Here is a 26983-nt window from a genome sequence, read left to right on the forward strand (position 1 = left end):
AGGTCATTGAGAGGTTATTGTTTACCTAAAACAACAGATGGACCAGAAGACTAACTCCTATTGTTTTCTGGAGAAGGTCAGGGGTTTTGCAAATGAGAGAGAGAAGGATATGCTGCTGGCAGTTTGAATCTCAGATAGAGAGAGAGACAGACAGAGGGAGTCTTTAACTGTGTGTGACAGAAAGCTGTAACAAGCCAGGAGAAGCTTGTTGGAACTGTAACAGAATCTCCAGAGTGGCGGATGGCTGGAAGTGCTATCTGTCTGATGTTACTCTTGGAATAAGAGGAACAGAAAAGAACTCTGGGATAGCCTGAAAGAAAGAGGTTATCATCTGGAGAACCCTGATGGGGCAAGTTTCATCAGCAAGACATTGAGGTGACTAATGGTGGTACCTCAGTTGTGGAAATCCTGGAACTACATATCTCCCTCTGCAAATCTACAAGAAACTTCCTGAGCGGTAACCATTTTCATTTCGAGCACCAAAGCCTGGTGAACTTTATACATGTTAAATTCTGTGCACAGTATAAGAATTGCCTACAACCAGAGAACTTGGAAGAATGAGAAGTGATATTGAACTGTGAACCAAAGAACTTTTCTTAAATTTGCACACACATTACCTACACGTGTGCTCAGAATTAGAAGGGGTTATGTTGGGTTAGTTAAGTTAATAGTGAAAAGTTAAAGTTTGATTCTGTTTTCTTGTTTAAAGGTAATTAAAACAACTTTTGTTTAAGTAACTACTTGTTGTGGTGAATATCTATTGCTGCTGAGCTTTGGGGTCCTTTGGATTCATAACAATAAAAATTTAGGAGTGAAAAGCGTAGCCTGAAGATACACACACAACATTACAAAACTAGCTTCTTCACCTCCACCATCAGATTTCTAATCGGAAAATAAACCTCTCCTTTTCTCTTCTTTTGCACGAATTATTCATTTTTTAAAATCTTGTATTGACAGAATTGTAATTTATGGTATTTTGTACCTTGTACTGCACAATACTGTTGCCACAAAACAACAAATTTTGTAACACATGTTCATGGCAATAAACCTGATTCTGGATTTTGAAAATTATTTTTAAAGGAAAATAGCGCAGTCTTGTTATATTCTTAATCTCATATTCTTATATATGTTTCGTTACTGTACATTTTAGTGTTAACCATTAATTATGCAACACAGCACCATTGCCACAAATGTGACCCTCTGAAGTTACTCCACCCAGTGCTGGATTAAGGTATTGCAAAGCCTGTGGCATATATTATAAACGGACCCTAAACTGCGCCAGCTGGCGCATGCATGGTCCTAAATAGTGCCAGCTGGCATATGCACAATGAGGGGGAAAGTGTGATGGCAGCACACGAAGCACCGCTGGCACATGCACAATGAGGGGGAATGTGACTGCGGCTGCTCCCGCCCCACCTGAGAGAGTTTCTGATGTTGACCTTGCCTGACTTTTGTTTTGGTAATAGTCTTAATTATTATTAACAAAATGAGCTAGCTTTTTCAGACCTCTCTATATTCAGTGATTACATCTTTGATGAAAGATTATAAAAATTTTTGCTACCAACCCTTTAAGCTTTCATATTTCCTATCAATTCCTCCCCCCCACCTCCCAAATCCAAACAGCCACTATATAATACAGATAGAATTACTTACATGTAGGTATCAATTTCAAATGTCAAAAGTATTCGCTCTAGACATTTGACCCAATACTTTTGTTCAGTGTCCATTACTTTCACAAGTTGGGAAATGACAAATTATGCAGTGGCTATGAGATACCACACCCCCATAGTCTGTGTTAATAACCCCGATTAAAGGTGATAATTGGCTAAAATCACTAATCTTGTGGTTATGAGATAGTTAACCATTTTAGCCAATTATCACCTTTAATCGGGGTTATTAACACAGACTATGGGGGTGTGGTATCTCATAGCCACTTCACAAAAGGCTTTTGCAGGTGCATTCTCCACTAAGAATGCGCCTGAAGAAGCAGAAGCGGCCCTTTAAATTGCAGTTCATGTGGCAGCGTTGAAAGCGCAGTGCTGGCCATCTGAAAGGACAGCTGCACCAGGATGTGCATCTGAGCGCATTCTGGCTCCTGTCCCTTGGGCTGTCAATTCAGGTTGGCTGGCTGTCAGCACGGGCATGTCCCCACACTGATCCCGCTGCCCCGCTCTCTCTCCACTCACGGGGCTGGAGCACCGGCGGGTGAGTACACGGACTGGAGCAGCCGGCAGGGGAGGAGGCTGGAGCACCAGTGGGTGAGTACAGGGGCTGGAGCAGCCGGTGGGGGAGAAAGAGGCGCTCGAGTTGGGTACTTGCATTGTTTTGGCCAGTCCCCTTCTCCCCTGCTGGCTGCTCCAGCCCCCTTCTCCCCACTCCTGAAATCAGTCCCGACAGTGTGGGGACAGCCCGCGCCGGCCGCCCGACAGTGTGGGAACTGATTTTGTGAGTGGGGAGAAAGAGGGGCAGTAGCAGGATCAATGTGGGGACGTCCCCACGCTGACAGCCCCGCCGGCCGCCCGACAGTATGGGGACTGGGAGAGGAGCTGTCGGGTGCTGGCCAGTGACTGTCGTCTGAATGTAGCTGCTGTTAGGCGGCTGCATTCAGATGGCTGGGGAGGCCACTGTGCTGCGGGGATTATCCCTCTCGGAGGAGGGTTACCAAACTCGCCTGGCAGGCACCTCCTGCACTTTCACGTGGCCTTGCCACAGCCGTATTTTGCCGAAATAAACAGTTTACAAGTGGGGCAATTGGCCACCCGAAAGTGCCTAAAGATGAAAACAGAAATGTTTAAGTTAAACACCCCGTCAGTCATTTATAATTCATAGTACATAAAGTAATAGAGCAAGTCAGCAAGCATTAGTGTGGGGCCCTTGGAAATGCGAGGCCTGTATCAAGTGCTACTTTTGCTACTACGTTAATCTGGCACAAAGTCCACTTTATTTGCTAACATTCTCAGCCCCTCGATACCTGGTTGCAGAAGGATTCTAGACTACGGACTTTCTCCACAAAGCCTTTGAATTGGCCTCACCAAGCTTCAATGCATCCCTCAGCACATAACTCTGCAGCCTGGAATGTCTCAATAGAGGACAGGAAGTTCTGGGATGCTGTGTTATCTGACCTTACTGTCATACAGATGGGCTTAAAAAGATCTACTGAGCCTCAGTATGTCCGTCTATGAGAATCAGTGGTGGATTAACCTCTAGGCTGAGTAGGCTGAAGCCTAGGGGCCTGGAAGATGAGGGGTCCCCACGCACTATGGTCTGATTAAACTGACTTAGTGAAAACAATGAGGTTCATTATTTTCCTTCATCCTTTGTGTTTATTTGATTTCATTAAAAATTGCTGATAGCCATCCAGCAGATGAAAAGTTCTGGGTGTGTGAGTCAGCCAAGCAATTCTATTCTGTTGTGCTAATGAAATCATTGAGGCATCAAAACTATTTATAAAGTAGCAGAAATGGACCACATTGTTACAGGTAGGAGCACTGGAGGAATAGTGTGCCATAGCCACAGCATTGAAGGAACCCAATGGGATATTTGCAGTCTTTCCTCCCCGCATCTGCACCCAGGGCTGCGGTAGGTTTCCACGGTCGCTCGCCTATCCTGGGCAGCATGGCGACCTCTCCCTGCCCAGTGGGATGGGGCCAAGGGACAGGGCCCTCTCCCTGCCCAGATAGACGGGGGACAGGGAACAGTGACCTCTCCCTGCCCAGCAGGATGGAGACAGGGGACACAACCTCTCCCTGCCCAGCGGGTTGGGGGACAGGGCTGGAGGACATAACATCTCCCTGCCCCGCTGGACAGGGCTGAGGGATGGTGATTTCTCCCTGCCCAGCGAGACAGGGGATGTAACCTCACCTTGCCCAGTGAGAGGGGGTCGGGACGGGGGATGGCGACCTCTCCCTGCCCACGGTCAGCAAAAAAAGGTAGCACATTTAAATTAATTGTTGAATTTATATAATATTAAATTAAATCAGTGATTTATCTTCAAATAATACAACCAAAGGTGATAGTGATTGTTTGAACTTTAATACATATACGTTTTTAATCATCATTGTTCTGTGATTTTGGATAATCAAGTTTTATTAATAAATTAAAACCTAATTTGTTCCTTCGCTACAGGGATATTTGGCCTGTTATTATTCATGCGACAGTTGGATAAAACATGTAATGTATAAATTGTTTAGAACAAAATCTCAGCAAAACGAAAGGGAGAAATCGCACTTGTGTTTGTAAATTGAGTTGTAAAGTCACAATGCTGGAGGAATTCAACAGGTCTCGCAGCGTCCATAGGAGGTAAAAATGTAATACTGACATTTGGGTCTGAGCCTTTCTTCAAGGTATCTTTACCACCTGTGGGTGCTATTAGGCTGGCTGAGATCCTCCAGCATATGTGTTTTACTACAGTCACAGCGTCAGATGAAGGGTGGGGGCCATGGGGCAGGGGGACAAGGTCAGGAGGGGAGGTCTTACTAAAGCTCAGCCTAGGGCCCAGGTGGTAGTAAATTCGCATTTGGTGAAAATGTTATTGAACTGCCTTCTTCCTTTGGGCTGTGGATCTCAGAGCTTCATCTGCAAACTTTTGGAAGAAATGTGAGTGAACCAGGCGCTTGCTCTGCAAGGGCAAGGCATACACTTAGTCAGCCAGACAGGAATGTTATGGTACATTACATTGGCCACGACTCTTTCTTTGGCTTGGCTTCGCGGACGAAGATTTATGGAGGGGGTAAAAAGTCCACGTCAGCTGCAGGCTCGTTTGTGGCTGACAAGTCCGATGCGGGACAGGCAGACACGATTGCAGCGGTTGCAAGGGAAAATTGGTTGGTTGGGGTTGGGTGTTGGGTTTTTCCTCCACGACTAGACAGTCCCCAAATACCTCCTTATCTTTGGTAATTGTGAAGTTGCCTGCCTGCAGCAGGATACTCAGGCCAGAAAAACAACAATCATTTCCCCTGGCCTTATTGACAACTCATAATGCCACCATCACCACAACCTATGATAGTTCCAGAGGTGCAACAGCCCACACTCTCGCATGAAGGTCTCATCTGCCCTATATTGCAAGGCATTGACAAATCACGTGGTGCTTTTCATGCAGCACCAGTTTAGTGTTGCAATTTTTATCTCCATTATAATTTTGGAGTCCAAAGTTTGCACATCTTTCAGTCCACTGTCAATCAGCCTGAGCCCTAATGTCCACAGCTTGGGAAAACTCCAGCACTGTTTTAAGGCACAGATATAGAGGGTGATCTCCCCCAGGAGATGGAATCACTTGAAGTGAATGTGATGGTGTTTCTGGGGTAAGATCTATTTGGGCTCATGTGCATCCCTGGCTGTCTTGGCTCATCCCTCTCCTGGAGCTGAGGTTCATTGGATGTTTCAGTGCTCCAAATCTCCCAGAGATGGAGGTGGGAGGAGCTTCCCCTCGCGCGACTTTTTCCATTGCCCGCTTTTCTACTTTCTGTCACCTCTGTCTTACAGCTTCCTCTGTCTTCCTTGACTGCACATGCTGCCTTCTACCTTAGATGAGGAGAGGTTGATGGCACATGACCATTTCCTTTCCATTGTTCAGGATGTCAGTTGCCAGTTTCATTCTTGGTGCTTAGTGCGTTTTTTATTTTGATTATTGACAGTCTGCCATTTATCTTCCATTTCCTCTGCAGCTCTCACTTCCATTGACTCTGCATCTTGAGGTGGGGCCTCAAAGCTCAAAAGTTTAGGGGTTTGTTGGAAGTGGTTGGGATATCCTTATTCTGCCTAAGGTCTCAGTTGCAGTCATGATTGAAGGGTATTGCTGGGGAGGTGATGATGGCAGCTTAGTGCCAGTGCATAAGTTCAAGATTATTTTATCATCAGATTGTACTAGTACAACCTGACGGAACAGCATTCTCTGGTTCATGGTGCAAAAACAGTGTAAACCTACATGTCGACTGTGGTGAAACCAGTATTGTACATATTTGTCATATGTAAATTACATGACCTTTCCTGGTGGACCCTGCTCTCATTGGTTGGCTCATGACTCCTCCGCTTTCTTCCCCATAAAGGCTGTCATGCCACAAGCCTGCCCCCTGTTTGAGTCTGGGTCAGTGTGAATGACCAACACAGGGATGCTATCCATCTCTTGCAAATAAAAGCCTTCAGTTTCGGCAACTTCAGTCTTTGTGCAATTGATTGTGCATCAATTTTATTTGCAAGATTTTTTTGGAACATGGACAAGTACATGAAGTTGGATCACCTGGAAATCAACCTGAGAGAACCTGAGGAAGCCAAAAAGTTTCACACCCTGCACAGTAGATATCCAGGATAACGAGGACAAGCTCCACCTGCTATTTTTGTAAATCGGGCACTGAGTCTACCAGAGGTTTGGGACTGCCAGACATGTGGAACTGTAATAAACAATCTGAAGGGCCAGTATAAAGTCCAGGTGAATGAGGTCTATGCGTGGCATGACCTCTCATGCAGGCAGCGACTGGGGAAAAACCTTCAATGACTTCGTCAGGGCTCTGCGAGCTTGCAAGGGATTGCAAGTGACAGGCTATGAATGCAGAACAGCACACACAGATGCTGATCAGAGATGCCTGTGTTATAGACATCTGCTCCGACTAAATGAGGCAGAGGCTATTCGAACCGAGACAACTGAGCCTACCCCTCAAACCATCGAACTGGCAAACACTCTAGAGATAGCCATCCACAATACCGAATCATTCTCCAGTGAACAAGCTGCTGCCTCGTGGGGAACATGGGAGCTGCCATCTTGGGAAGCGGGATCCCATCCTGAGCTGACCATTGCTGCCGTTAGCAACCATTTGATGTGCTACTTCTGCGGGCAGGTTAAGCACCCAGATAAACACTGTCCTGCCAGGGATGCTGTCTGCTCCAATTGCGGGAAGAAAGGACACTTCACAAAAGTCTGTAAGTCCAAACAAATCCCAAGTCACAGCAGCACTGTGTGCGAGTTGGAGCAGCCATCTTTGATGCCGTCAGTTCCAGAGATCTGGGACAGCTGCACACGTGCACCACGAAGATGGCCGACCATGATGATGTCACTTCTGCCTTCTCCCATTTCTCTTCTGGTGAACGATGATGGGACTGCATGCCAAGAGGGACGCCATCTTGGGCGCCACCTTACCGAACTGCCAGCAGCCAACGGAACTCCTCAGATGATGAGCTGATGCTGGCATCGGTAACCCTGGATCAGGACAGGCCTCATCAACTCTCCAGGTCGATGATGGACATTTAGGTAAACGGCCGCCCCACGGCTTGCCTATTTGACAGTGGAAGCACTAAAAGCTTCATTCACCCTGTCATTGCACAGCACTACTCCCTTGGGGTGAAGCCCGTGAGCCACAGTGTCTCCATGGCATCCAAATCCCATTCGGCAAAGATTCGTGACATTTGCGCAGTAACACTGACAGTCTGGGGCATGGTATATCATGACTTTACAGTCTTCATACTACCACAGCTCTGTGCGCCCATCCTACTGGGATTAGACTTCCAGTGCAGCTTGAAGAGCATCACCATGGAGTATGACAGACCCCTCCTCTTCTCACATTCTACAATGAGTGGTTTTGAAACCACCTTCTTCCCCACCCCCCAACAACGTGGCCAACCAGCAGCCCCAAACCCAATTACCAAGTACGACATGTGGTCTCTCCATGTTCCGGATCTCTCCCCCACCCCTGTTCGTCAATCTCACCTCTCACCCCAACTAAAAGTCAGCAATATAGCGCCAGGTTCAGGGCATTTATTAAGTCAGAGGTGAGATGTCTCCTCGCTAAGGAGATGATAGAACAGAGTACGAGCCCTTGGAGAGCCCAGGTGATGGTGAAGAGTTGGGAGAAACACTGGTTGGTCATCAATTACTCCCAGACCACTAATAAGTTCAGCTGGCTGGGTACATACCCCCTGCCCCACATAGCTGACATGGTGAACCAGATTGCACAATACAAGGTGTTCTCTACCAGAGACCTTAAGTCTGCATACTACCAGCTCCTTATTCACCCCAAAGACTGCCAGTATACTGCCTTCGAGGCAGATGGCCGGCTTTACCATTTCCTGAGGGTCCCCTTTGGAGTCACAAATGGCGTCTCAGTCTTTCAGAGGGAGATGGATTGGATGGTGGACAAAGACGGCCTGGTGTACGTGGATTAAATATATTCACCATTATCACATATTCCTTCTTCCATGGAAGGGTGAAGGCTTGCTTCCCTTCTCTTGTAAGTCTAGGATCAAAACAGAGGAGTGGGGCTGAGTGGGAGAATAATCAGCCCATGACTCAAGGCGAGGAACCCGCGCAGGCTGTAGGCTGTTGATGACTGAGTTCAAGGGGCTCACACCAGGCTGCGGACTGCTGGAGACTGACTTGAGACTGGCTGAAGGGGTACCAGGTATTGGAACCAGGACACTCAGTGACTGTGGAGGGATTCTCTTTTGCATCTTTTTCTTTGACTGTAAGGGGCACAGTGACTATAGAGCAACGCTACATTCAATGAGAGGAATGTCAGCAAATAAACTCATTTCTGTGCAGCAATTTCTGCTGATGGTGAATCTTTGACTGCCTTACGGTAAACTAGAGAAAATTTTGTGTAATATCACATTTTCTGTTTTATTACATGACAATAAAATAATCTTGAATCCTCCAGTGGTTTAGTGAGAGCAGCCCTGCATTATCTGTGTGAAAGTTTTCCAGTGAACCTCTGATCTGTGATAATCAGAGTCAAAATGATGACTGAAATCAGCAGAAAACTGCAAAGATCCAGTGGCAGTTGAAGTGCAACTGATCCATTGCCACAGCATCCAGGAGGAAAAGTTCAGTACCATTCCTGATTGCAATCTCACAGGCCTGCTGTAAATGTGTGTGTTAAAGTAGAGCAATTATATGCATCAGTAGCCAAGTGTATCAGTTAGCACATGAAAAATGACCATTTGGATAAGGTACCAGAAAGAGGGTGCCGAGCATCTGTGAAAGCGTCTCCACAAGAATTAACACCTTCGGCAGAGGAGAAGAGGCAGCAACAGTAAAGTAGCAAAACCCCGAACAAGGGAGAGTGGAACTTGTGTCAATTAGACTCTTTTACACACCTGCTGAAAAGCAGAAAATTTCCACAAATTTTCTACTCTGCTGGCTGTGTAAAATGTCCTGACGGAATTTATTTGCTAAATTCATCTCATAATATTTCCAGCAAGTCCCCTTCACATTTTTACAGAGCGGCTGCAGTGTAAATTGACCACAGAAACTGGGCTAATGAATACAATGTTCACCCTACGACAAACTCCGCAACACAGGAAGGCAGTGTAAAAGTGGGAAAAGTGCTGTGTAAAGTATGCAATTTTTTAAATAGAATTTTTCCTTTCTTTCTGTGCAAAAATCATAAATGAGAATATCTGAAATTCTATGTTTCCATCTGCTGATTTGATAGATGCCTTTATCACTAAGAGTTTTTAGACAACCCCTTGAGGAGGATGTTATCTTAACCTCATCGGCTGAGGCACAGACATGAGATCAAAGGGCATCTTATTCCCTCCACACTGTTCATAAACATGTTTTTCTTTTCAATTCTCCCAAGTAACTTCAACAATTGCTCTTTAATTAAAAGACCAATGTATACTCAGTTTCTCAGCTACACCCACTGAGCCCAGAAAGGAAATAGCCTACAAAATGCATTCATCAAAAAATTTGTTTGTATAGAATTATGTATTAAAATCTGAGCCAAAAAGGGAAAGGTAACTTTCAAACTCATTTGAAGGAACTTAATCTTCAATCTGTAAAAACAATTAGAAAGAGGTTCAACAAAACAGCACGAGCTTCAGTTTACAAGGCATCAGATTTAGGATTTGCTGCTTCTTTAGCCTCATTAAAAAGGTAATTTAAATTTAGACCAGTATAAGTTTGAGGAAGTCATCCATACTCCACATTGGAAGTCCTTTTCTTTACCCTTTCTCTGAAGCTGTGGATTTGTAGTGTTAACCATTAATTATGCAACACAGCGCCATTGCTACAAATGTGGCCCCTGAGATTACTCCACCTTATTCGCCAATATTCCTCAATGCCTGGTTGCAGGAGGATTCTAGACTAAGGTCTTTCTTCACAAAGCCTTTGTGTTGGCCTCACCAAGCTTCAGTGCATTCCTCAGCACATACTCCTGCAGCCTGGAATGTGTCAATGGAGGACAAGAGGTTCTGGGAGGCTGTGCTATCTGACTGTACTGTCAGATAGATGGGCATAAAAGGATCTACTGAGTCTCAGTACAGTGCCTATGAGAGGGGGATGCAGGGGGTACATCGTACATGGGCCAGGGTCCAAAAGGGGCCAGGACTCCCAGGCTAATCAATGGGGAAAATTTGGGAAAACCTGGTGAGATAGAGACCTGAATCATTCAGGTCTCCATCTCCCCGACTCTGCCTGATCTCACCTTCCCTCTTTCCCTCACAACAACAGCCCGCTCCCTGGATCCCGGCCCAACTGTCAGGCGCATGCGCGGTGGGCCTGGAATGTTAGCTCAGCTAATACGCAGGCGCCTACTTCTGGCACAATCGGGAGTAGACACAGTGTTTCAGTCGTCGACTTGTCGATTGGAGTAGTGCTGTCTGTGTGGCAGCAGAGCAGACTTTGAAGGTAGGCCAGAATAGAAGGGAGGGGAGGAGGGCCAGGACAGGGGGAGTGGTGGGGGGAAAGCCAGTGACATACCATAGCCAGGTTCTGAGGTCAGAGCCAGGGGGAGTGACATCTCATGTAGAAGCCGCCAAGTGGCGAGTGCTGTTGGGGGGGGAGGGCGGGTGGCATTGAACACTGTCTGACCGACCAGAGGCAGGTGTGGCTCCCAGACAGCGAACAGTGTGGCACCCAGGCCCCAACCAGTATGGCTCCCAGTCCCTGACCGCGTGGCTCCCAGACCCCCACTAGCACGGCTCCTAGACCCCGACCAGCGTGGCTCCTAGACCCCAACCAGCATGGCCCCCAGACCCTGTCCGCATGGCTCCCAAACCCTGACAAGCATGGCTCCCAGACCCCCACTAGTGCAGCTCCCAGACCCTGACCAGCGTGGTTCCCAGCCAAACCCTGACCAGCGCAATTCTCAGAGAAGGAGCACTGATTACAAAAATTCTTAATGAGCAGTTTGACTTTTTTGTTTCTCTGCCTGACTGAAAGGAAAATATTGTCCTAACATGACGGGTTGGTTACGCCACCAAGTAACCTTAAATCGAATACAGACTTAAATGTGTGTAAAATAAAAGGTTTTGCTCAGGGCACAAAATAGTCTGGCACCAGCCCTGCCAGATGTAGATTTTTCTGGAATGGATACCTTGCTGAGAACTCGCTCCAGTGGTATGTACGACCATGTGGTTTGCGCCTGTGGCTGCGTGCTAACTGTGTATCATTGATTGATAAAAATATTTATTAGAATTTGGTACATGTTTTTATCTGTGTAAAATTTCAGGCAAATCAACCCCTCCACCCCACCCCCCTAACCAAAGAGACCCCATATGGGGAATAGGGTGGCCAGATGTCCGTTTTTAGGCTGGAGAGTCCAGCTTTTGAGCCCTCTGTCCTCCACCTGGCACCTCCTCAAGCTGGATATTAATTTGTCCTCCATTTGGGGGTGCAGGCCCATACTCCCAAATGGAGCACAAATTAAGGGGCAGAAAAGGCACTTACCTTTTAATTTCAGTATGTGCGGCCAAGTTTCTTCTGGCATGCATGCGCGAGTGCTGAATCAAGCATGCACAATGAGGGGAAGTGTTTCGGCAGTGCACAAAGTTGCGATGAGTGGGAAGCTTGATACCACTGCAAGAACTAATCTGCGGCTACTGGTGAGAATCTGCTAAAGAAGATATTGATCTCACACACACACCTTTTCAAAATGATTCCATTACAACAAACCTCATGTAGTCCACATTAAGGCTGATATGTTTTTCATTGTTCAGAGGAACAAAAGAAGGAAGAGTTGTTCATGTAGTCAACACAGAACTTTTTTTTTCTTGCTTGACACAAAATAATTGACCACAATTTACTGGCACTTTTTAATTGGATAACTGATAACCAATATGTCAACTATGAAAATGTGCAGCCCGCCACCACAGCGATTTAACTGGCACTCCAGGCGGCGAGCACAACCAAAGGCCAGCAGCCTGCGTTGCTGCACAGCCAACAGTCAGGGACAGTGTGTGGGGAAGAATGATATTGTTATGCAAGAAAGTACCCACGTGTAGGAAATCTGCTTTTGTTATGCATGTTGTGAAGTCAGCCAAGGAGGGCCACAACAGGAACAGCTCAAGTATAAAAGTCAGGCCTGAGCCCTAATAAAACTCAGAGCTTAACCTGACTACATTGTGGGTGTGTGGATTCTTTTGAATAGTGCATGGCTACAAAAATTATTTTTATAACATTACTACTTCTACTATCATTACTGCTACTAGCCTACTACCACTGCTGTCACTACTTCTAGCGCTACTATTAAGTCATTAGTATATAATTTTTGTATTTTTTTTTCCTTTTTTCAGATATAAAAATATAAATTATAAATCCTCTCTCCAAAATGTATTCTCACAAATCAGAAGCCCAGAAAAGACCAGAAAGAGGGAGAGGAAAATGAAAATAGGTGTCAACGAATGCTCTTTCAATTTGGGTTAAGTGCAGCTTAAAAAAAAATTCCTTTGAATTCACCTATAGAATTGGCACAAGAAGAAATTGTTGGAAACCTCATCCCCAAACAAGGAGCAGTTGATTTGGATAATAATGCAACGGATTTTGATGAAGGGGCAGATGCAGAAAATGAAAATAGAAAACAGAAAGAAACAGACATACAGGTGCATGTGAAAGTGAATTTGGTAGACAAGAGGAGTAATCATGATGTAGGCCTTGACATTGGAAGTATCACAACCGAGTTTCCATCTCAAAAGGAAATAGAAAATTATGTTTTGTTATGGTCACATCCCTCTGCCTAAAACATTTCCAAAATATATCTGCAATCATGTTTTCCAGAAATGCATACTGAAATTTCAAAGCATCAATGGTGAACGTCATGTAAGAGACTAGCTTGCCTGGAGTCAACAGAAACAAGCATTATATTGCTTTCCATGTCGATTATTTTGGCACAAGACAATCAAGACTTGCACTTCTGTATCTAAGCCTGCACTGGTATCTGCTGAAGGCTGGGATTCTAATGGGAAGTGGTAAAAACTTTCCTACAGGATCCCAAAATATGATAGAGGCAATGGTCACAGAAAATGTTACCTAGCTTGGCGAGAACTAGAAAGGTGCCTGCTGTCTGGGAGTTGACACTCTCTTAAAACTTAAGTTGTGAAATGGTACAATCTTTTAAAGCACATCATCGATGTTGTATTCTTTTTGGGAGAATGGAAACTTTTTAGGACTTATTGAACTGCTCTTGAGGTGGGACTCCATCCTTCAGGAACATGTGATAAATGTAGAGGAATCACAGAAAAGGAATGAGTGGCTTCAAGTTCATTATCTGTCCCCAACTCACAAAATGAATTTATTGCTTAATGCTTGAATCTTATGAAACAACACATTTTCTTGAGAGGCAATCTGCAAAGTTCTTTGCAGTTATAGTAGATTCCACACCAGATTCCTCCTACATTGAACAAACAACATTTCTTTTGAGATATGTACTTTTAAAAGAAATGCAGTATAAGATTCAAGGAAGATATCTCAAGTTTGCAGATTGTAGCATCAAAAGAGGTGAAGGAATTGTTCAGTTGATAATTGATACATTGAAAGAATATACTATTCTCCTCAGTGATTGTATAGCTCAAGCCTCTGATAAAGGGGCAAAAATGGCTGGAAAATACAATGGCACAAGAGCAAAAAAACAAGAATAATACTCAACAGCAATTTTTTCGCATTGTTGTTACACACTCGATTTATGTGGAAATGATGCTATTGAATGCAAACCTGAAGCAATAACTTCTTTCGGAACAATTCAAACTGTACCACCTGTTAAGTTCCAGTCCTATGCAATGTAAATTACCACAAAACCGTATTGGTTGTTCTCCATGGTATGTCTGAAACTAGATGATCGGATCATGTTGAATGCATAAAGCCTTTTGTAGCTCACTTGCCTGGCATTAAATTAGCACTGGAAGACTTCCATGCACTAAATTTGACTGCTGTTATGACTCTTAAGTTACTTGGGAGGCTTCTTAAATGACTTAGAGATGAGAGATTTCATTAACAGGAAAGCTTTTACTTACTAATGCCTTCCATCATCTAAGGAAACTGTTCACACACACTCAGATACATATACATACACCACACAGTTGTGCACTACAGTTACTACAGTGAGAAGGGTGCATTCTTATGCGGTTGCAAAGTAATTCACATTATCCCAACTATATAACATCTATCCTTCTCAAGATAAAGAAAAATTTAGTGTTCTTTATCACTTTCTTTCCAGTGCAACTTAAGTAACTGAAGTTGTACAATAGCTTATTTATACAACTATTTTTAAATAGTTCTTATCAATATCGCACTGGCAGCAGTATGTTACTTCACCATCTTGTGAATTTGACGGTGACCATTGGGCTCTTTGTTGCTGATACATGTGTAGATGATATAGCTTGTTGTGCTTCACCTGATAACTGTTGTGTTGATGTTTTGGTATTAGTGGTTATGGTCTCTTCACTTGATACCTAATTTGATATTGGTGTTGCAGGCTTTGCTGGTATTAAAGCTTTCTGCTTCATCACATCTTGTGTTGGCCGGATGTGAATTTTATTCCTCCTCAGCTGATTGCCAGAGTCTGTCTCAACCATATATGATCTTGGTGTTTCAACTTCTCTGATGACCTTTGCTGGGGTCCATGTTTTCAATATCAGCTCTTGAATATGCACATGTTGCCCTCTGAAGAGTTCTGGCAATGTTTGTTATAATGCTGGCATCCTTCTTCTTGCGTGTCAGCCAGTCTTCTGGTTTCCTCCTGGTCTTCTGGAGGATGTATTTTGCTTGGCAGAGTTGTTTTATATCTCCTGTCATTTAGAAGTTCTGTTGGGGACTTCATGTCAGTCCTTAAATGTGTTGCTCATAATGATAGAAGATCTAGGTATGGGTCTTCTTTTGTTTTACGACACTTAACTAGCGTGCATTTCACAGTTTGCACTTGTCTTTTAAAGAACCCATGACCTTTAGGGTAGTATGGGACAACAAACCCATACTCTGCAGCTAGCTTTCTGAATTCTTGTGATATGAACTGTGTTCCATTGTCACATATTACTTGCTTGGGTATTCCTTGTTCAGCAAAGAGCATTCTCATTTCTGAGGTGATAGTTGACGCTCTCAGGTCTTTCACCCTTATGACAAATGGAAACTTAGATTAGAAAAAGGCTACTATTAAATACCACTCTTGATTCTTAGTGACAAGTCTGCTCCCACTGTGTGCCATGGCCTGGCAGGTACTTCTGTGGAAATCATTTTCTTTTTGTTGTGTGTTTCTGTACTTTTGGTATATTTGACATATAGTCACCATATTTTCAATGTTTTTTTTTATATACCAGTCCAGAACACAGCTGACTTTGCTCTGTGTTTGCATTCTCCATTCCCATGTGACCTTCATGCATTTTCTGGAGAATCTCTTTCTGCTTTGTTTCAGGAATAATCAGCCCTGATTCAGCTAGCAGAACACCATTCTTCAACAATATGTCATCTCTGATAGACCAATATTGACGTATTGTAGGCTGTATCTGCTTTATCTCCTGTAGGTCTTTGGGTTTGCACTTTTCTGATTGTGTTCTTTATTGCAACAACCCTTCCTTCTCTTTGTTGTGGGTGGGTCTGCATAGATAGGGATTTTATTTACGTCATAAAGGCTTCGAAGGCTCTGGCTGTGTCTATAGCTTTGGTCATCTTCACGCTATCCTTCCCCATAAGAGCCTTTTGCTCTTTGGGATGGGCACTCCACCATATTAGTTGATCAACTAATCTTTCCTCTAAATCCATAAATCCGCATTTTGCTGCAAGAAGTTTTAATCTAGTGAGGAAGTTATCAACAATTTCATCAGTATCTTGCATTAAGCCTTGAAATTCATAGCGTTCAATTCTATGATTAGACCTGGGTTCAAGGTGAGAACCAAACTTTGCAAATATCTGCTCTGGATCATTTTTCTCCACCTCTGTAAGCTCCCAGCTATTAAATAAGCTAATGCCTTAACCCCCAACCCCCACCCCCCAGCCAGAGAAGTATATAACTGACCTTCTCCTCTGCAGTTGCATTTTTAAAATAGCTTTTGAATGTACAGTAAATTGCACTTCTGCTGAAACTTTTTAAATGATTCAACGATGTCTTCAGCCTCCCAGTCCATCACTAGATGTACTGCTGTTGTTCCAGCCATTTTTTTTTCTTCTTCCAAGCTAGAGATACCACACTGGATGTTCAAGTAGAAAACATAGAAACTCTCCTCACAGATCTGACAAAAGTTTGAAACATCTGGAAATCCATATGGAATGAAGACAAATTTGTTGCATCAAACCTAAAGATAGAAATAAAACTCCCCCTTAGATGTGGTGAAGTGAGGCGCAAGAGGGCAAGGCTGCATGATGACAGCACACCTGATGCTAACTTGAAGGAAACGAATGGCACAGATGAAATACCAGAAGAGCCCTACTTCAGAAAGTGTGTGTTTTACTTTTTGGTAGACAATGTTATAGCAGGATTAACTGTCCGCTTTAAATGCTGTTAAGCAGTTGGCAGAAAAGTTTGATTTCTTGTGAAAATATCTCACCATGTCTGAAAGTGAAGAGAAAAGCTTTATCTTTATCAGAGCAATATCCTGCTGACCTTAATGGTAATGATTTTGGAAAAGAAATGCAACATTTACCCTCAGTACATAAAGCAAATTTTGTAAATGCACAGTTAAAGCCATTAGATCGGATGAACTTGTTAACAGAGGACATACTTGGTGACCTGTTTCAAAATGTTTGTGTTAGCTTAAGCATGCTATTAACAATTCCAGCAGCAATTCCAATTGCAGAGAGGTCATTTAGCAAACTCAAGCTGATTAAGAATTATTTAAGGTCTACAATGTGGATTTGGCCAGGCTAATTATTGAATCAAACAGTGCCAGAACAATTAATTTTCATGTTGTGATTCAAAATCTTTCAGAAAAAAAGGCCAGGAAAACACTAAGCCTATCTCCCTTTTATTAATAATTAATTCTCCTGATGTTCTGATCTGCATTGCAATATAAAAGGATGTTTCAATGTGAATTCTTACTCCTTATCTGTATTGCAGCATAAATAATAATGATCAAAACAAATGTGCTTTCTTCTCTTTGATCCTTCTATTTTATTTATATTTATCATGGAGGGAGTATAGGAGCATAAGGCTTCAAATGCAGAAAATCAACAGAGCGGTCCATTCCACCCTTCACTCATTTTCCATACCATTTTTGGCCTTACAGACTACCGCTCATGGCATAAAACCGTATTGGATAAAAACAGGATGACTAATGGAGAAGAGAATGGGGCCCAAAAGAAACTTTGTACCCCCTGATGAAATTCCTCTCAGAAACCCTGCCTCAGTATGTCCATCTGTGAGAAAAAGGTAAATGTTACTGAACTATCCTCTTCCTCGGGGCTGCAGATCTTAGAGCTACCTCTGAAATGTGTGTGTGAATCACTCAGTTGCTCTGCACAGGCAAGGCATACACTCTAGTCACCCAGAGAAGAACGTTATAGTACATTATATTGGTCATGACAAGATGCTCCCCAAATACTTCCTTAAATTTTGTAATTGTGAAATTTCCTGCCTGCAGCAGGATACTCAGATCAGAGAAACAACAATCGTTTCCCCTGGCCTTATTGACAACCAATAAGACCACCATTGCCACAACCTATGATAGTTCCAGAGGTGCAACAGCCCACACTCTCACAGGGAGGTCTCATCTGCCCTATATTGCAAGGCATTGACACATCATGTGGTGTTTTTCATGCAGCACCAGTTTAGTGTTGCAATTTTTATCTCCATTGTAATTGTGGAGTCCAAAGTTTGCACATCTTTCAGCCCACTGTCAATCAGCCTGAGCCCTAATGCCCACAGCTTGGGTGAACTCCAGCACTGTTTTAAGGCACAGATACAGATGGTGGTGTTTCTGGGTAAGATCTATCTGTGCTCCTGTGCATCCTTGGCTATCTTGTCTCACCCTTCTCCTGGAGCTGAGGTTCATTAGATGTTTCTGTGCTCCAAATCTCTCAGAGATGGGGGTGGTGGGGGGAGGGGGAGTTTTCCCCTCCTGTGACCTTTTCCATTGCCTGTTTTCTTCCTTTCTGGCCCCTCCGTCTTACAGCTTCCTCTGCCTTCATTGACTGCACATGCTGGCTTCATCCTCAGATGAGAAATGATGGCACCTCTATGTGACATGACCATTTCCTTTCTGTTGTTCAGGATGTCAGTTGCCAGTTACATTCTTGGTGCTTAGTGCGGTTTTCTTTTTGATTATTGACAGTCTGCCTTTTCTCTTCCATTCCCTCTGCAACTCTCGCCTCCATTGACTTTGCCTCATGAGGTGGGGCCTCAAAGCTCATGACTAGGTTTAGGGATTTGTTGGAAGTGATTGGGATCTCCTCACTCTGCCTAGTTATGGTCTCTGCTAGGGTCTTAGTTGCAGTCAAGGTTGAGGGGACATTGCTGGGCAGCTTATTGCCAGTGCGTTTATTTATCATCAGATTGTACCAGTGCTAGCCAATGGAACAGTGTTTTCTGGTCCACGGTGTTAAAAAAGTGTAAATATACATACAGACATAACACACTTAAAGATTGTACTTAAAAGACACAGAATGCATGCTTATATAAGTTTATTAAAAATAAATATTATTAATAAATAGTAGAATCACAGGGAGTTGTTTTAACAGTTCAGCAGTCATTTATAAATTTAAAATCACAAAATTCACATATTTTACAATAATGCAAATCCATTTCAAATACATGTAGTATATATAAGAAAGAATGAGAGAAACCTTCCTGTAAACCCCTCCCCACTCTAACCCTCTACAAAGCAAAAAAGTGTAGGACAAGAGACCTTCAACAGAAGCATTCCTTACTACAAGGCTTCTTCTAATATACAGAGACCTTTAGAAGAAGGGGAATGTCTGAGTCTCATTTAAATATTCATACCCACTCTTTGTAAATATGGGCACCATATTTTCCAAAATGTATGATATTTACCTCTTAAATTATAAGTAATTTTCTCAAATGGTATACAACTCTGAACTTCCACATGCCATCTCTCCATTCCAAAATATGTATCAGATTTCCAAGTTACAGAAATACATTTTCTAGCTATTGATAAAGCAATTTGAACAAACTTCACTTGAAACATATTCAATTTTAATTTAGGTTTAACCCCTGTAATATCACCCAATAAAAATAATATTGGATCCTGTGAGAATTATCCCCCAGTTATTCATTCTAATAAATTACCTATTTGCAAACAAAAAGGTTTAATCTTAGGACACTGCCAAGTAGAATGCAGAAATGTACCAACTTCCTGTCCATATTTAAAACATAAATTCAAAAAGGTCTGGTTCAATTTATTTAGCTTTTGTGGTGTCAAATATAACTGTTGAATAAGATTATAATCTACCTACCTATACCTCACATTTTATTGTGCTTTTCATACTTTCTCTACACAACTCAATCCAATTATGCTCATCTATTTGCTTATTCAAATCTACTTCTCATCTTTGTCTTGAATTATGAACCCCTACTTTCTGAGCTTTTTTATGTAACAACCTATACATTACTGAAATTAACTTCTTTATGTTTCCATTACACAAAAATGACTCCACCGCTGTCCTTGTTTGCAATAACAGATCTTGACTAAAATTTTCACATAAGAATCTCATAACCTGATAATAATAAAGTCTGATGTTCTCAGGTACCTTGAACTTCTCCTTCATTCTACTAAAAGTAACAAATTTCCTCACTTCAAAACAGTCCTCAATTTTGACTTTGCCAAATCTTTAAAAATTGATTTCCCATATAAAAAATAAAGGGTATTTTGAACTAAGGATGTTCTTCTTGACATTAAATCTCCTCCTCCAATTTCTTTATCAACCTTATTCCAAAGCTCAAATAAATATTTGAATATAAAAGTTTCTCTATTCATTATTAACAATCTTGAATTCCATTTCTAAATAAAGTCTTGTGGGTTTGATTCCCCTATTTAACTAAGTTCTATATTCATCAAAGCTGATATTTTGTCTAAGACATACATTATATTAATACATTGCAACTAGGCTGCTTTATAATAGTTCATAAAATTGGGGAGCAGCAAACCTCATAAATCATACTTCCACATTATTTTTTTCTAAAGAAACCCTTACCACATTCCCTTTTTAGAAAAATTTCCTAATACAAGCATTTAATTCCTTAAAAATTTTTTTGAGGAATTGCAATTGGAATCAATTGAAAAAGATATTATATTCTAGGAAAATCATTCATCTTAATACAATTTTACTCTACCTATTAAAGCAATAGGTAACGTATTTCATCTTTCCAGATCTTCTCGTATTTTCTTCAATAATAATGAATAATTTAAATTTTTTTTTTTAAATTCTGGTTCCACATGAAAACCTAAATATTTTATTCCAGCATCTGGCCAACTAAAATCAATTACTCTCTTACATTGTGTATAATCCCCATTTACTAAGGGCATAATTTCACATTTTTCCCCAATTAATTTTATAACCAGATATCTCCCCATATTCTTTTAATCTAATGTTAAGATTGCACAAGGAATTTAAAGGATCTGTTAAATAAATCAAAATATCACCTACAAATAAATTTATTTTATAATCTTCTTGATTCACCTTCATACCAATTATCTTTGAATCCTGTCTTATTAATTCAGCTAAAGGTTCAATTGCTAAAATAAGTAAAGCTGGTGACAATGGACAACCTTGCCTACTTGATCTAGTCCACTGAAAAGTTGCTGAAACTTGACCATTTGTCACTACTTTCGCACTAGGGTTCTTACATAACATTTTAACCCAATCTATAAATATTGATCCTAACCCACATTTTTCCAAAACTTGAAAGAGGAAATCCCATTCTAATCTATCAAATGCTTTTTCTGCATCTAAAGCCACTGTGACACTCAAATCTCCCCTCTTTTGAGCTAAATGTATTAAACTTATCAACCTTGCCACATTATCTGCAGATTTCTGATCTGTAACAAATCCAGTTTGATCCATATGTATTAACTTTGATAAATACTTTGCCAATCTATTTGTTAACTCTTTAGATGCTATTTTATAATTAACATTTAATAATTAAAATTGATCTATATGATGCTGGTCATATATATCACAGTAATAATTGCAGTTGAAAAGGCATATGGCAGGAAATGTACCTTCAACTCTTGAATTAACACTTCCAGAAATGGAGGTATCAAAAGATCTTTAAATTTCTTTAAAAACTTACAGGAAACCCATCTTCCCCTTGTGACTTATTACTTTATAATGAACTCATTATTTCACTAATTTCCCTTACCATAAAAGGAGAATTCAAATCTCTTTGCTCCTGGCCATTTAAACTAGGGTTATTTGGGATTAAAAACTTATTAATCTTGATCTCATCATGAACTGATTCCAATTGATATAATTCAGAATAAAAATCCTTATTTATCATTTAAATAAAATCATTTATTTCTTGTGGCTTATATGTAATAATCCCCAAAAATTTTTTAAACTGCATTAATTGTTCTAGATGCCTGTTCTGCTTTTAATTGCCATTCAAGAACTTTATGTGCTCTTTCTCCTAATTCATGGTACCTTTGCTTTGTTCTCTGAATTAATTTTTCAGTTCTACATGTTTGGAGTTTTTTTTATTAATTAATTCTCTTTTCTTTTCTTCAGAGAATTTATTTTGCAAATTATTTTCAGCTTTCCTATGTCTTGGTCCAACTGATTTGTCTCTTTCATATAATATTTCTTAATTTTAGCTGAATAACATCATTTTCCCCCTCAAATATGCTTTAAATGTACCCCATATAATAAATTTATTGTCTATTGAATTAGAATTTATTTATAAAACATGTGAATGTTCTCATAAAATCACAAAATTCACTTTTTTTTCCAGCAACACAGTATTAAAGCTCCACCTATATGGTGAGCCTTCTTTCTCAGGAATTGAACATGCCAATAAAAGTGGGGAATGATCATATAATATTCTAGCTTGATATTCAACATGATTAATTCTGCCCTGTAATTGCACTGATATCAAAAAGAAATCTATTCTTGAATACGAGTTGTGTCTGTGTAAATAAAAAGAATAATCTCTCTCTTTAGGATTCAGCCTATACCAAATATCTATTAAATTTAATTCTTTTATCAAACATAATGTAATCTTTGCCGCTTTATCTCTCATTACAGATTTTGTTGCTTTATCCAATATTGGATCAAGATAACAATTAAAATAGCCTCTTATAACTACCTTTTCATGTTAAATGTAAAAATAATTCCAGTATAAAATCTTCATCATCTACATTTGGTGCATAAATACTCATAAGTGTCCACATTTCAGAATAAATTTGACAATGAACCAGGACGTATCTTCCCACAGGATCCATTATAACATCTTGAATTTTCACAGGTATTTTTTTTATTACTACTCCTCTTGCTTTAGAATTAAAAGATGAAGCTGCCATTTAAACCACCAATTACCTTTTTAATTTTTAATGTTATTTCTTTGTCAAATGTGTCTCTTGTAAAAATGCAATATCTACTTTCATCTTTTTCATAAGAGCTAGTATTTTTCATTTTTATTTTATTATTCAGTCCATTAGCATTAAAGCTAAGAAAATTTAGTGTATTATTCCCATCCAAATCTCTTTCAGTCCCGTTCTCCCAGGCCTCCTCCATCAAACCTATCTGATTCCTGTAAATGTCTCTGTCCCAAAGAAAAAAGACACACAAAAAGAATAAGAAAAATGTAACAATATACTAATTACTATTATATTAATCAAAAACAAAATATAAACTACCCCCCAAAAAATGCGGAATAAAAAACAAACAGCACTACTCCCCTCCACCATATGGGTCATATGGGTTATGGCTCCTGCCACAATATGGCTCATAATGGATAAGACAAGAAAGTAAAAACATCTACCCCTCCCCCCAAAACCCCAGGGAAAAATAAACAAAAATAATTACAAAGTTCATGAAAACAATCTGTCACCTGTTGCCTCAAGGTCAGCATTTACTTGATCTTTATTAATTATAACTGGTTTGGTCTGCTTCTCTGGACCCCCATGTAACTCCTGTTGATGCCTTAAAGCTTGAACGATATGGCTTTCTTCAGTGTAAGCTGTATCTGCACCACCTCTCTTTATAGTTCTCGTTGAGGACTTGAACTTTCCATTCGCACTTGATGGTCTTCCTTAACTGAAGGAAGTGATTCTGGAAAGGCCCTTGATTCTCCTACTTCCACAAAAAACCTAGGTTGGTTATTGTTCAGAAACACCTTTAAAGTAGCTGGATGTCTGAAAGTAAACTTGTCGCCTTTCTTCCAAAGGATTGTCTTTGAATTCTTTTCTTCTGTCCACCACCGTCTTACTCAAATCAGCATAAAAGAAAATTTTATTTCCATCAATGATTTTAGGTTGCATATTTTGTCTTGCATTTTGGACCCCTCATCTTAAGTTTTTTTTTAAACCTTGATTACATAGACATTTAACCAGTACAGCTCTGGGTGATTGAGTTGGCTGTGGCTTCCTCCTTAAAGGTCTATGAGCTCTCTTCATTTCAATTCTATTTGGAAAATGCTCTTCTCCCAGAACTCTGGGAATTCATTTTTGAAAAAATTCCACAGGATCTCCATTTTCTTCAGAATCTTCTTTTAGACAAACAATCTTAACATTATTTCATCTACTTTGATTTTCCAATATATCCTTCTTTTCCATCATTTATTCCTTTGCTTTTCCCAGGCAGATTCTGAACTCTCAACGTTCTCAGTTTTATCCATATTCTATACAGATATCCAATAATTTTTGACCATCTGCACATTCAATTCAAACTTTTTGTTTAACTTTATCAACTTCCACAGCATATTTCTTCATATCACTTCTAATGTCCTTCATATAATTTCTGATGTTCTGTATATCTCCTCTTAAAATTTGGAATTGACACATCATTAATGAGGAAAGATCCTTGACCTCCAGAGAACCCTTTACAACCTCCTTTACATCTTCTTTATCCTCTTCATCTTCATCTGATTCTTCTTGGTCTCCTTTACCCTCTTGATCTCTACCTGTCGAAAAACAGGTGTTTCTGACAGCATTTCTGCCCTGGTTGCAGTTTCTTAGTTCTGACAGCACTACAGGTAGTGGCACTGTTGAGTATCCATTCAGGAGCATATTCTTCAGGTGAGATCTGCACAGCTCCAGTGTCACCTTCTTCACTCCCTGCAGGGGTGGTGCTGTTGCTGGCTTCAAGTCAGCCATCATTGCCCATGTCGTTCATGGAGACATCAGAGCCTGAGGCCCAGGCTCCAACATTAAGGTAAGCTGCATCTTCTCCATTTTCTTCGGATCTTTACTTACAGTTTTCTTGTTTTTAGCTGTCTTCTTTTCTCTACCAGCTATGCCCAGCACAATGCAGAGTCACTGCCCATGGGATCTAGCACTAATACTTCCGAACCTCTTTCCCAATAGGAGTAACTGCACCAGGTCTTTATCCCCATGTTAAGCTGTATTAGCCCCATGTTAAGCTGCATTATTTCTAACCTCACTAGCACATGGCACGAGTAGCAATCCTGAGATCACAATCCTGGAGGTCCTGTCCTTCAACCTAGCACTGAACTCCCTGTACTCTTCTTGCAAGACCTCCTCACCCTTCCTACCCACATCACTGGTCCCTATATGGACCACTACATCTGGCTGCTCACCCTCCCTCCTGAGAATGCCATGAACTCAATCTGAGATATCTCGGACCTGGCACCAGGGAGGCAACAAACTATCCGGGATACTTGATCTCTTTCACAGAACCTCTTATCTGTCCACCAAACTATTGAATCCCCTATCACTGCAGCTCACCTCTTCTCTTCCCTTTCCACAGGACCAGGTCCATGTCAGAGACCTGATCTCCATGGCTTGTCCCTTGTAGCCCTCCCCCCCCACCTATAGTATCCAAAATGGCATGCTTGCTATTGAAGGGAACAGCCACAGTGGTGCCCTGGACTGTCTGTCTGCTCCCTTTCCCTCTCCTGACAGTCACCCACCTGCCCTCCTCCTGCCTCCTAGGTATGACAGTGTCCCTGTAACTTTTGTGTATCATCCCATCAGCCTCCTGAATGATCTGGAGTTCATCCAACTCCAGCTCCAATTCTTTAACTTGGCTTGTCAGGAGCTGCAGCTGGATGCACTTCTTGCAGATGAAGACATCAGGGATACTGCTGGCTTCCCTGATGTCCCACATTCTGCAAGAGGAGCGTTCCCCTGCCTTGGCTGCCATTTCCACTGTCTATGACTAGAAGAAAATAAAACATATCTAAAAAACTCCTTTCATAAACATCCAGAAGTTTATACCTCTTCACTTCAATTTTATCAAGGATGTTTGAACATATAAGGCTTTAATATTCAAGAAACACATCAGTGTTCCAAGGCAAACTGTCTTGTTAGGCCACTTGTTACAGCTCTTGTTTTTTGTGCAGAATATCAGGAAAAAAAGAATGATGAGACATTGACAAAAGGAGGCTATGGCCAAATGGCTAAGCCAAGTAATATTCTTACTAGCTTGTGAAAATCTATTTTTTCGAAGCTTAATTGTAATATCCAGACTGTCCAACATATCATACCTGGTCATTCACATAACGTTTGACAATTTTTACTCTTATGATTGAGCTGACCAAGTAAATTTGTGTGTAGTATTTTCATTGCAACATCTGGATAGTTCCAATGTCAAGAGTTTATGCATTAGTACCATACCCTGAAGTCTATACAAAATGCTTATTTCTTGTAAATTTCTCTTTACTGCTTTTAGCAATCTGTCCTTGTCCAACTAAACTAATATGAAGGTAAAGTATTTATAAATACTTGATTTACATTACTATCTAGTTTTGTATTATGGAATAATTTCATTTTGGCAGCAAACAGAAAACCACAAAGACAATAATTCACCCTGAAACAAAATAACATTGAAAATAACACAGTTTGAAAATAAATTGAAAATAAATAGTATTTTTTCTGCATGAAATGATATGCTATGAAATTTCATATATAGAAGTCCATTTAGATTCTGCATTCAAAGCGCAAGATGCTGATGGAGAAAGTATGATTTGTGTGGCTTTGTAGTTTTCATTTTTGTAAGGGTATCAGGCAATATTTCCTCCATCCGGCTGTGAATGATAACACATCTAAAACAATGAAATGCATTCAAAATATAATACAGTAATTCAAATTCCTCCCTATCCTTTCTCTGTCCTTGGAATGCAACTAAGAGATAAACAGTACAGCCAGTCTGACTCCAAGACAATAAAGCCTTTTTAGCAGAATGAGCAAAAACATTTGAAGCTTAATAAAGCAGTAAATTTCAAAGGTGAAGTTTATCAGTTGTGGGAGTGCAAAATTCCAAAGTTGCACGCAATATCCTTAATCTTCATGCTAAACTAGAGGATGTTTTAAATTTCTCCTTTATTAATGAAACATATCTTGCTTTTGTATGGGGATGAGAAAGCTCTGGAACTGGTTTTCATCTTCAGTGGCATTGGACAACTGGATGTGACAGACTGGATACTCATCACCAGTTTCCCAAATCTTTGAAAGTGATAGCTTGCTTTTCCATGTCTCCTGAAAATGGCCACAGATATAAGCATTGCAAAACTAAAAATAATACTCACTTTTTCTTTTTTATGGATCAAAGGTTACTTTTTTGTTGATCTTTAATTAGTATTATGTGCAATGTGCATGTTTGTTGATTTTGGAGGGAGGGGCATGCACAGCTTTAATTATGAGGCAAGGTGTGTTATTGCAT

At 40.9% G+C, this 26983-nt stretch overlaps 1 long non-coding RNA gene across 1 annotated transcript in view; it reads left to right on the forward strand.

The window, feature by feature from the left end:
• LOC138761135 (uncharacterized) overlaps nucleotides 1-26983 on the forward strand; it is a 189370-nt gene that overhangs the window by 93527 nt on the left and 68860 nt on the right. The window contains exon 2 of the long non-coding RNA XR_011356134.1: nucleotides 17416-17558. This is a non-coding gene — a long non-coding RNA (uncharacterized lncRNA). The remainder of the gene's footprint in view (nucleotides 1-17415; nucleotides 17559-26983) is intronic.

This window comes from Narcine bancroftii, chromosome 4 (assembly GCF_036971445.1).
Source record: "Narcine bancroftii isolate sNarBan1 chromosome 4, sNarBan1.hap1, whole genome shotgun sequence".
Lineage (NCBI taxonomy): Eukaryota > Metazoa > Chordata > Chondrichthyes > Torpediniformes > Narcinidae > Narcine > Narcine bancroftii.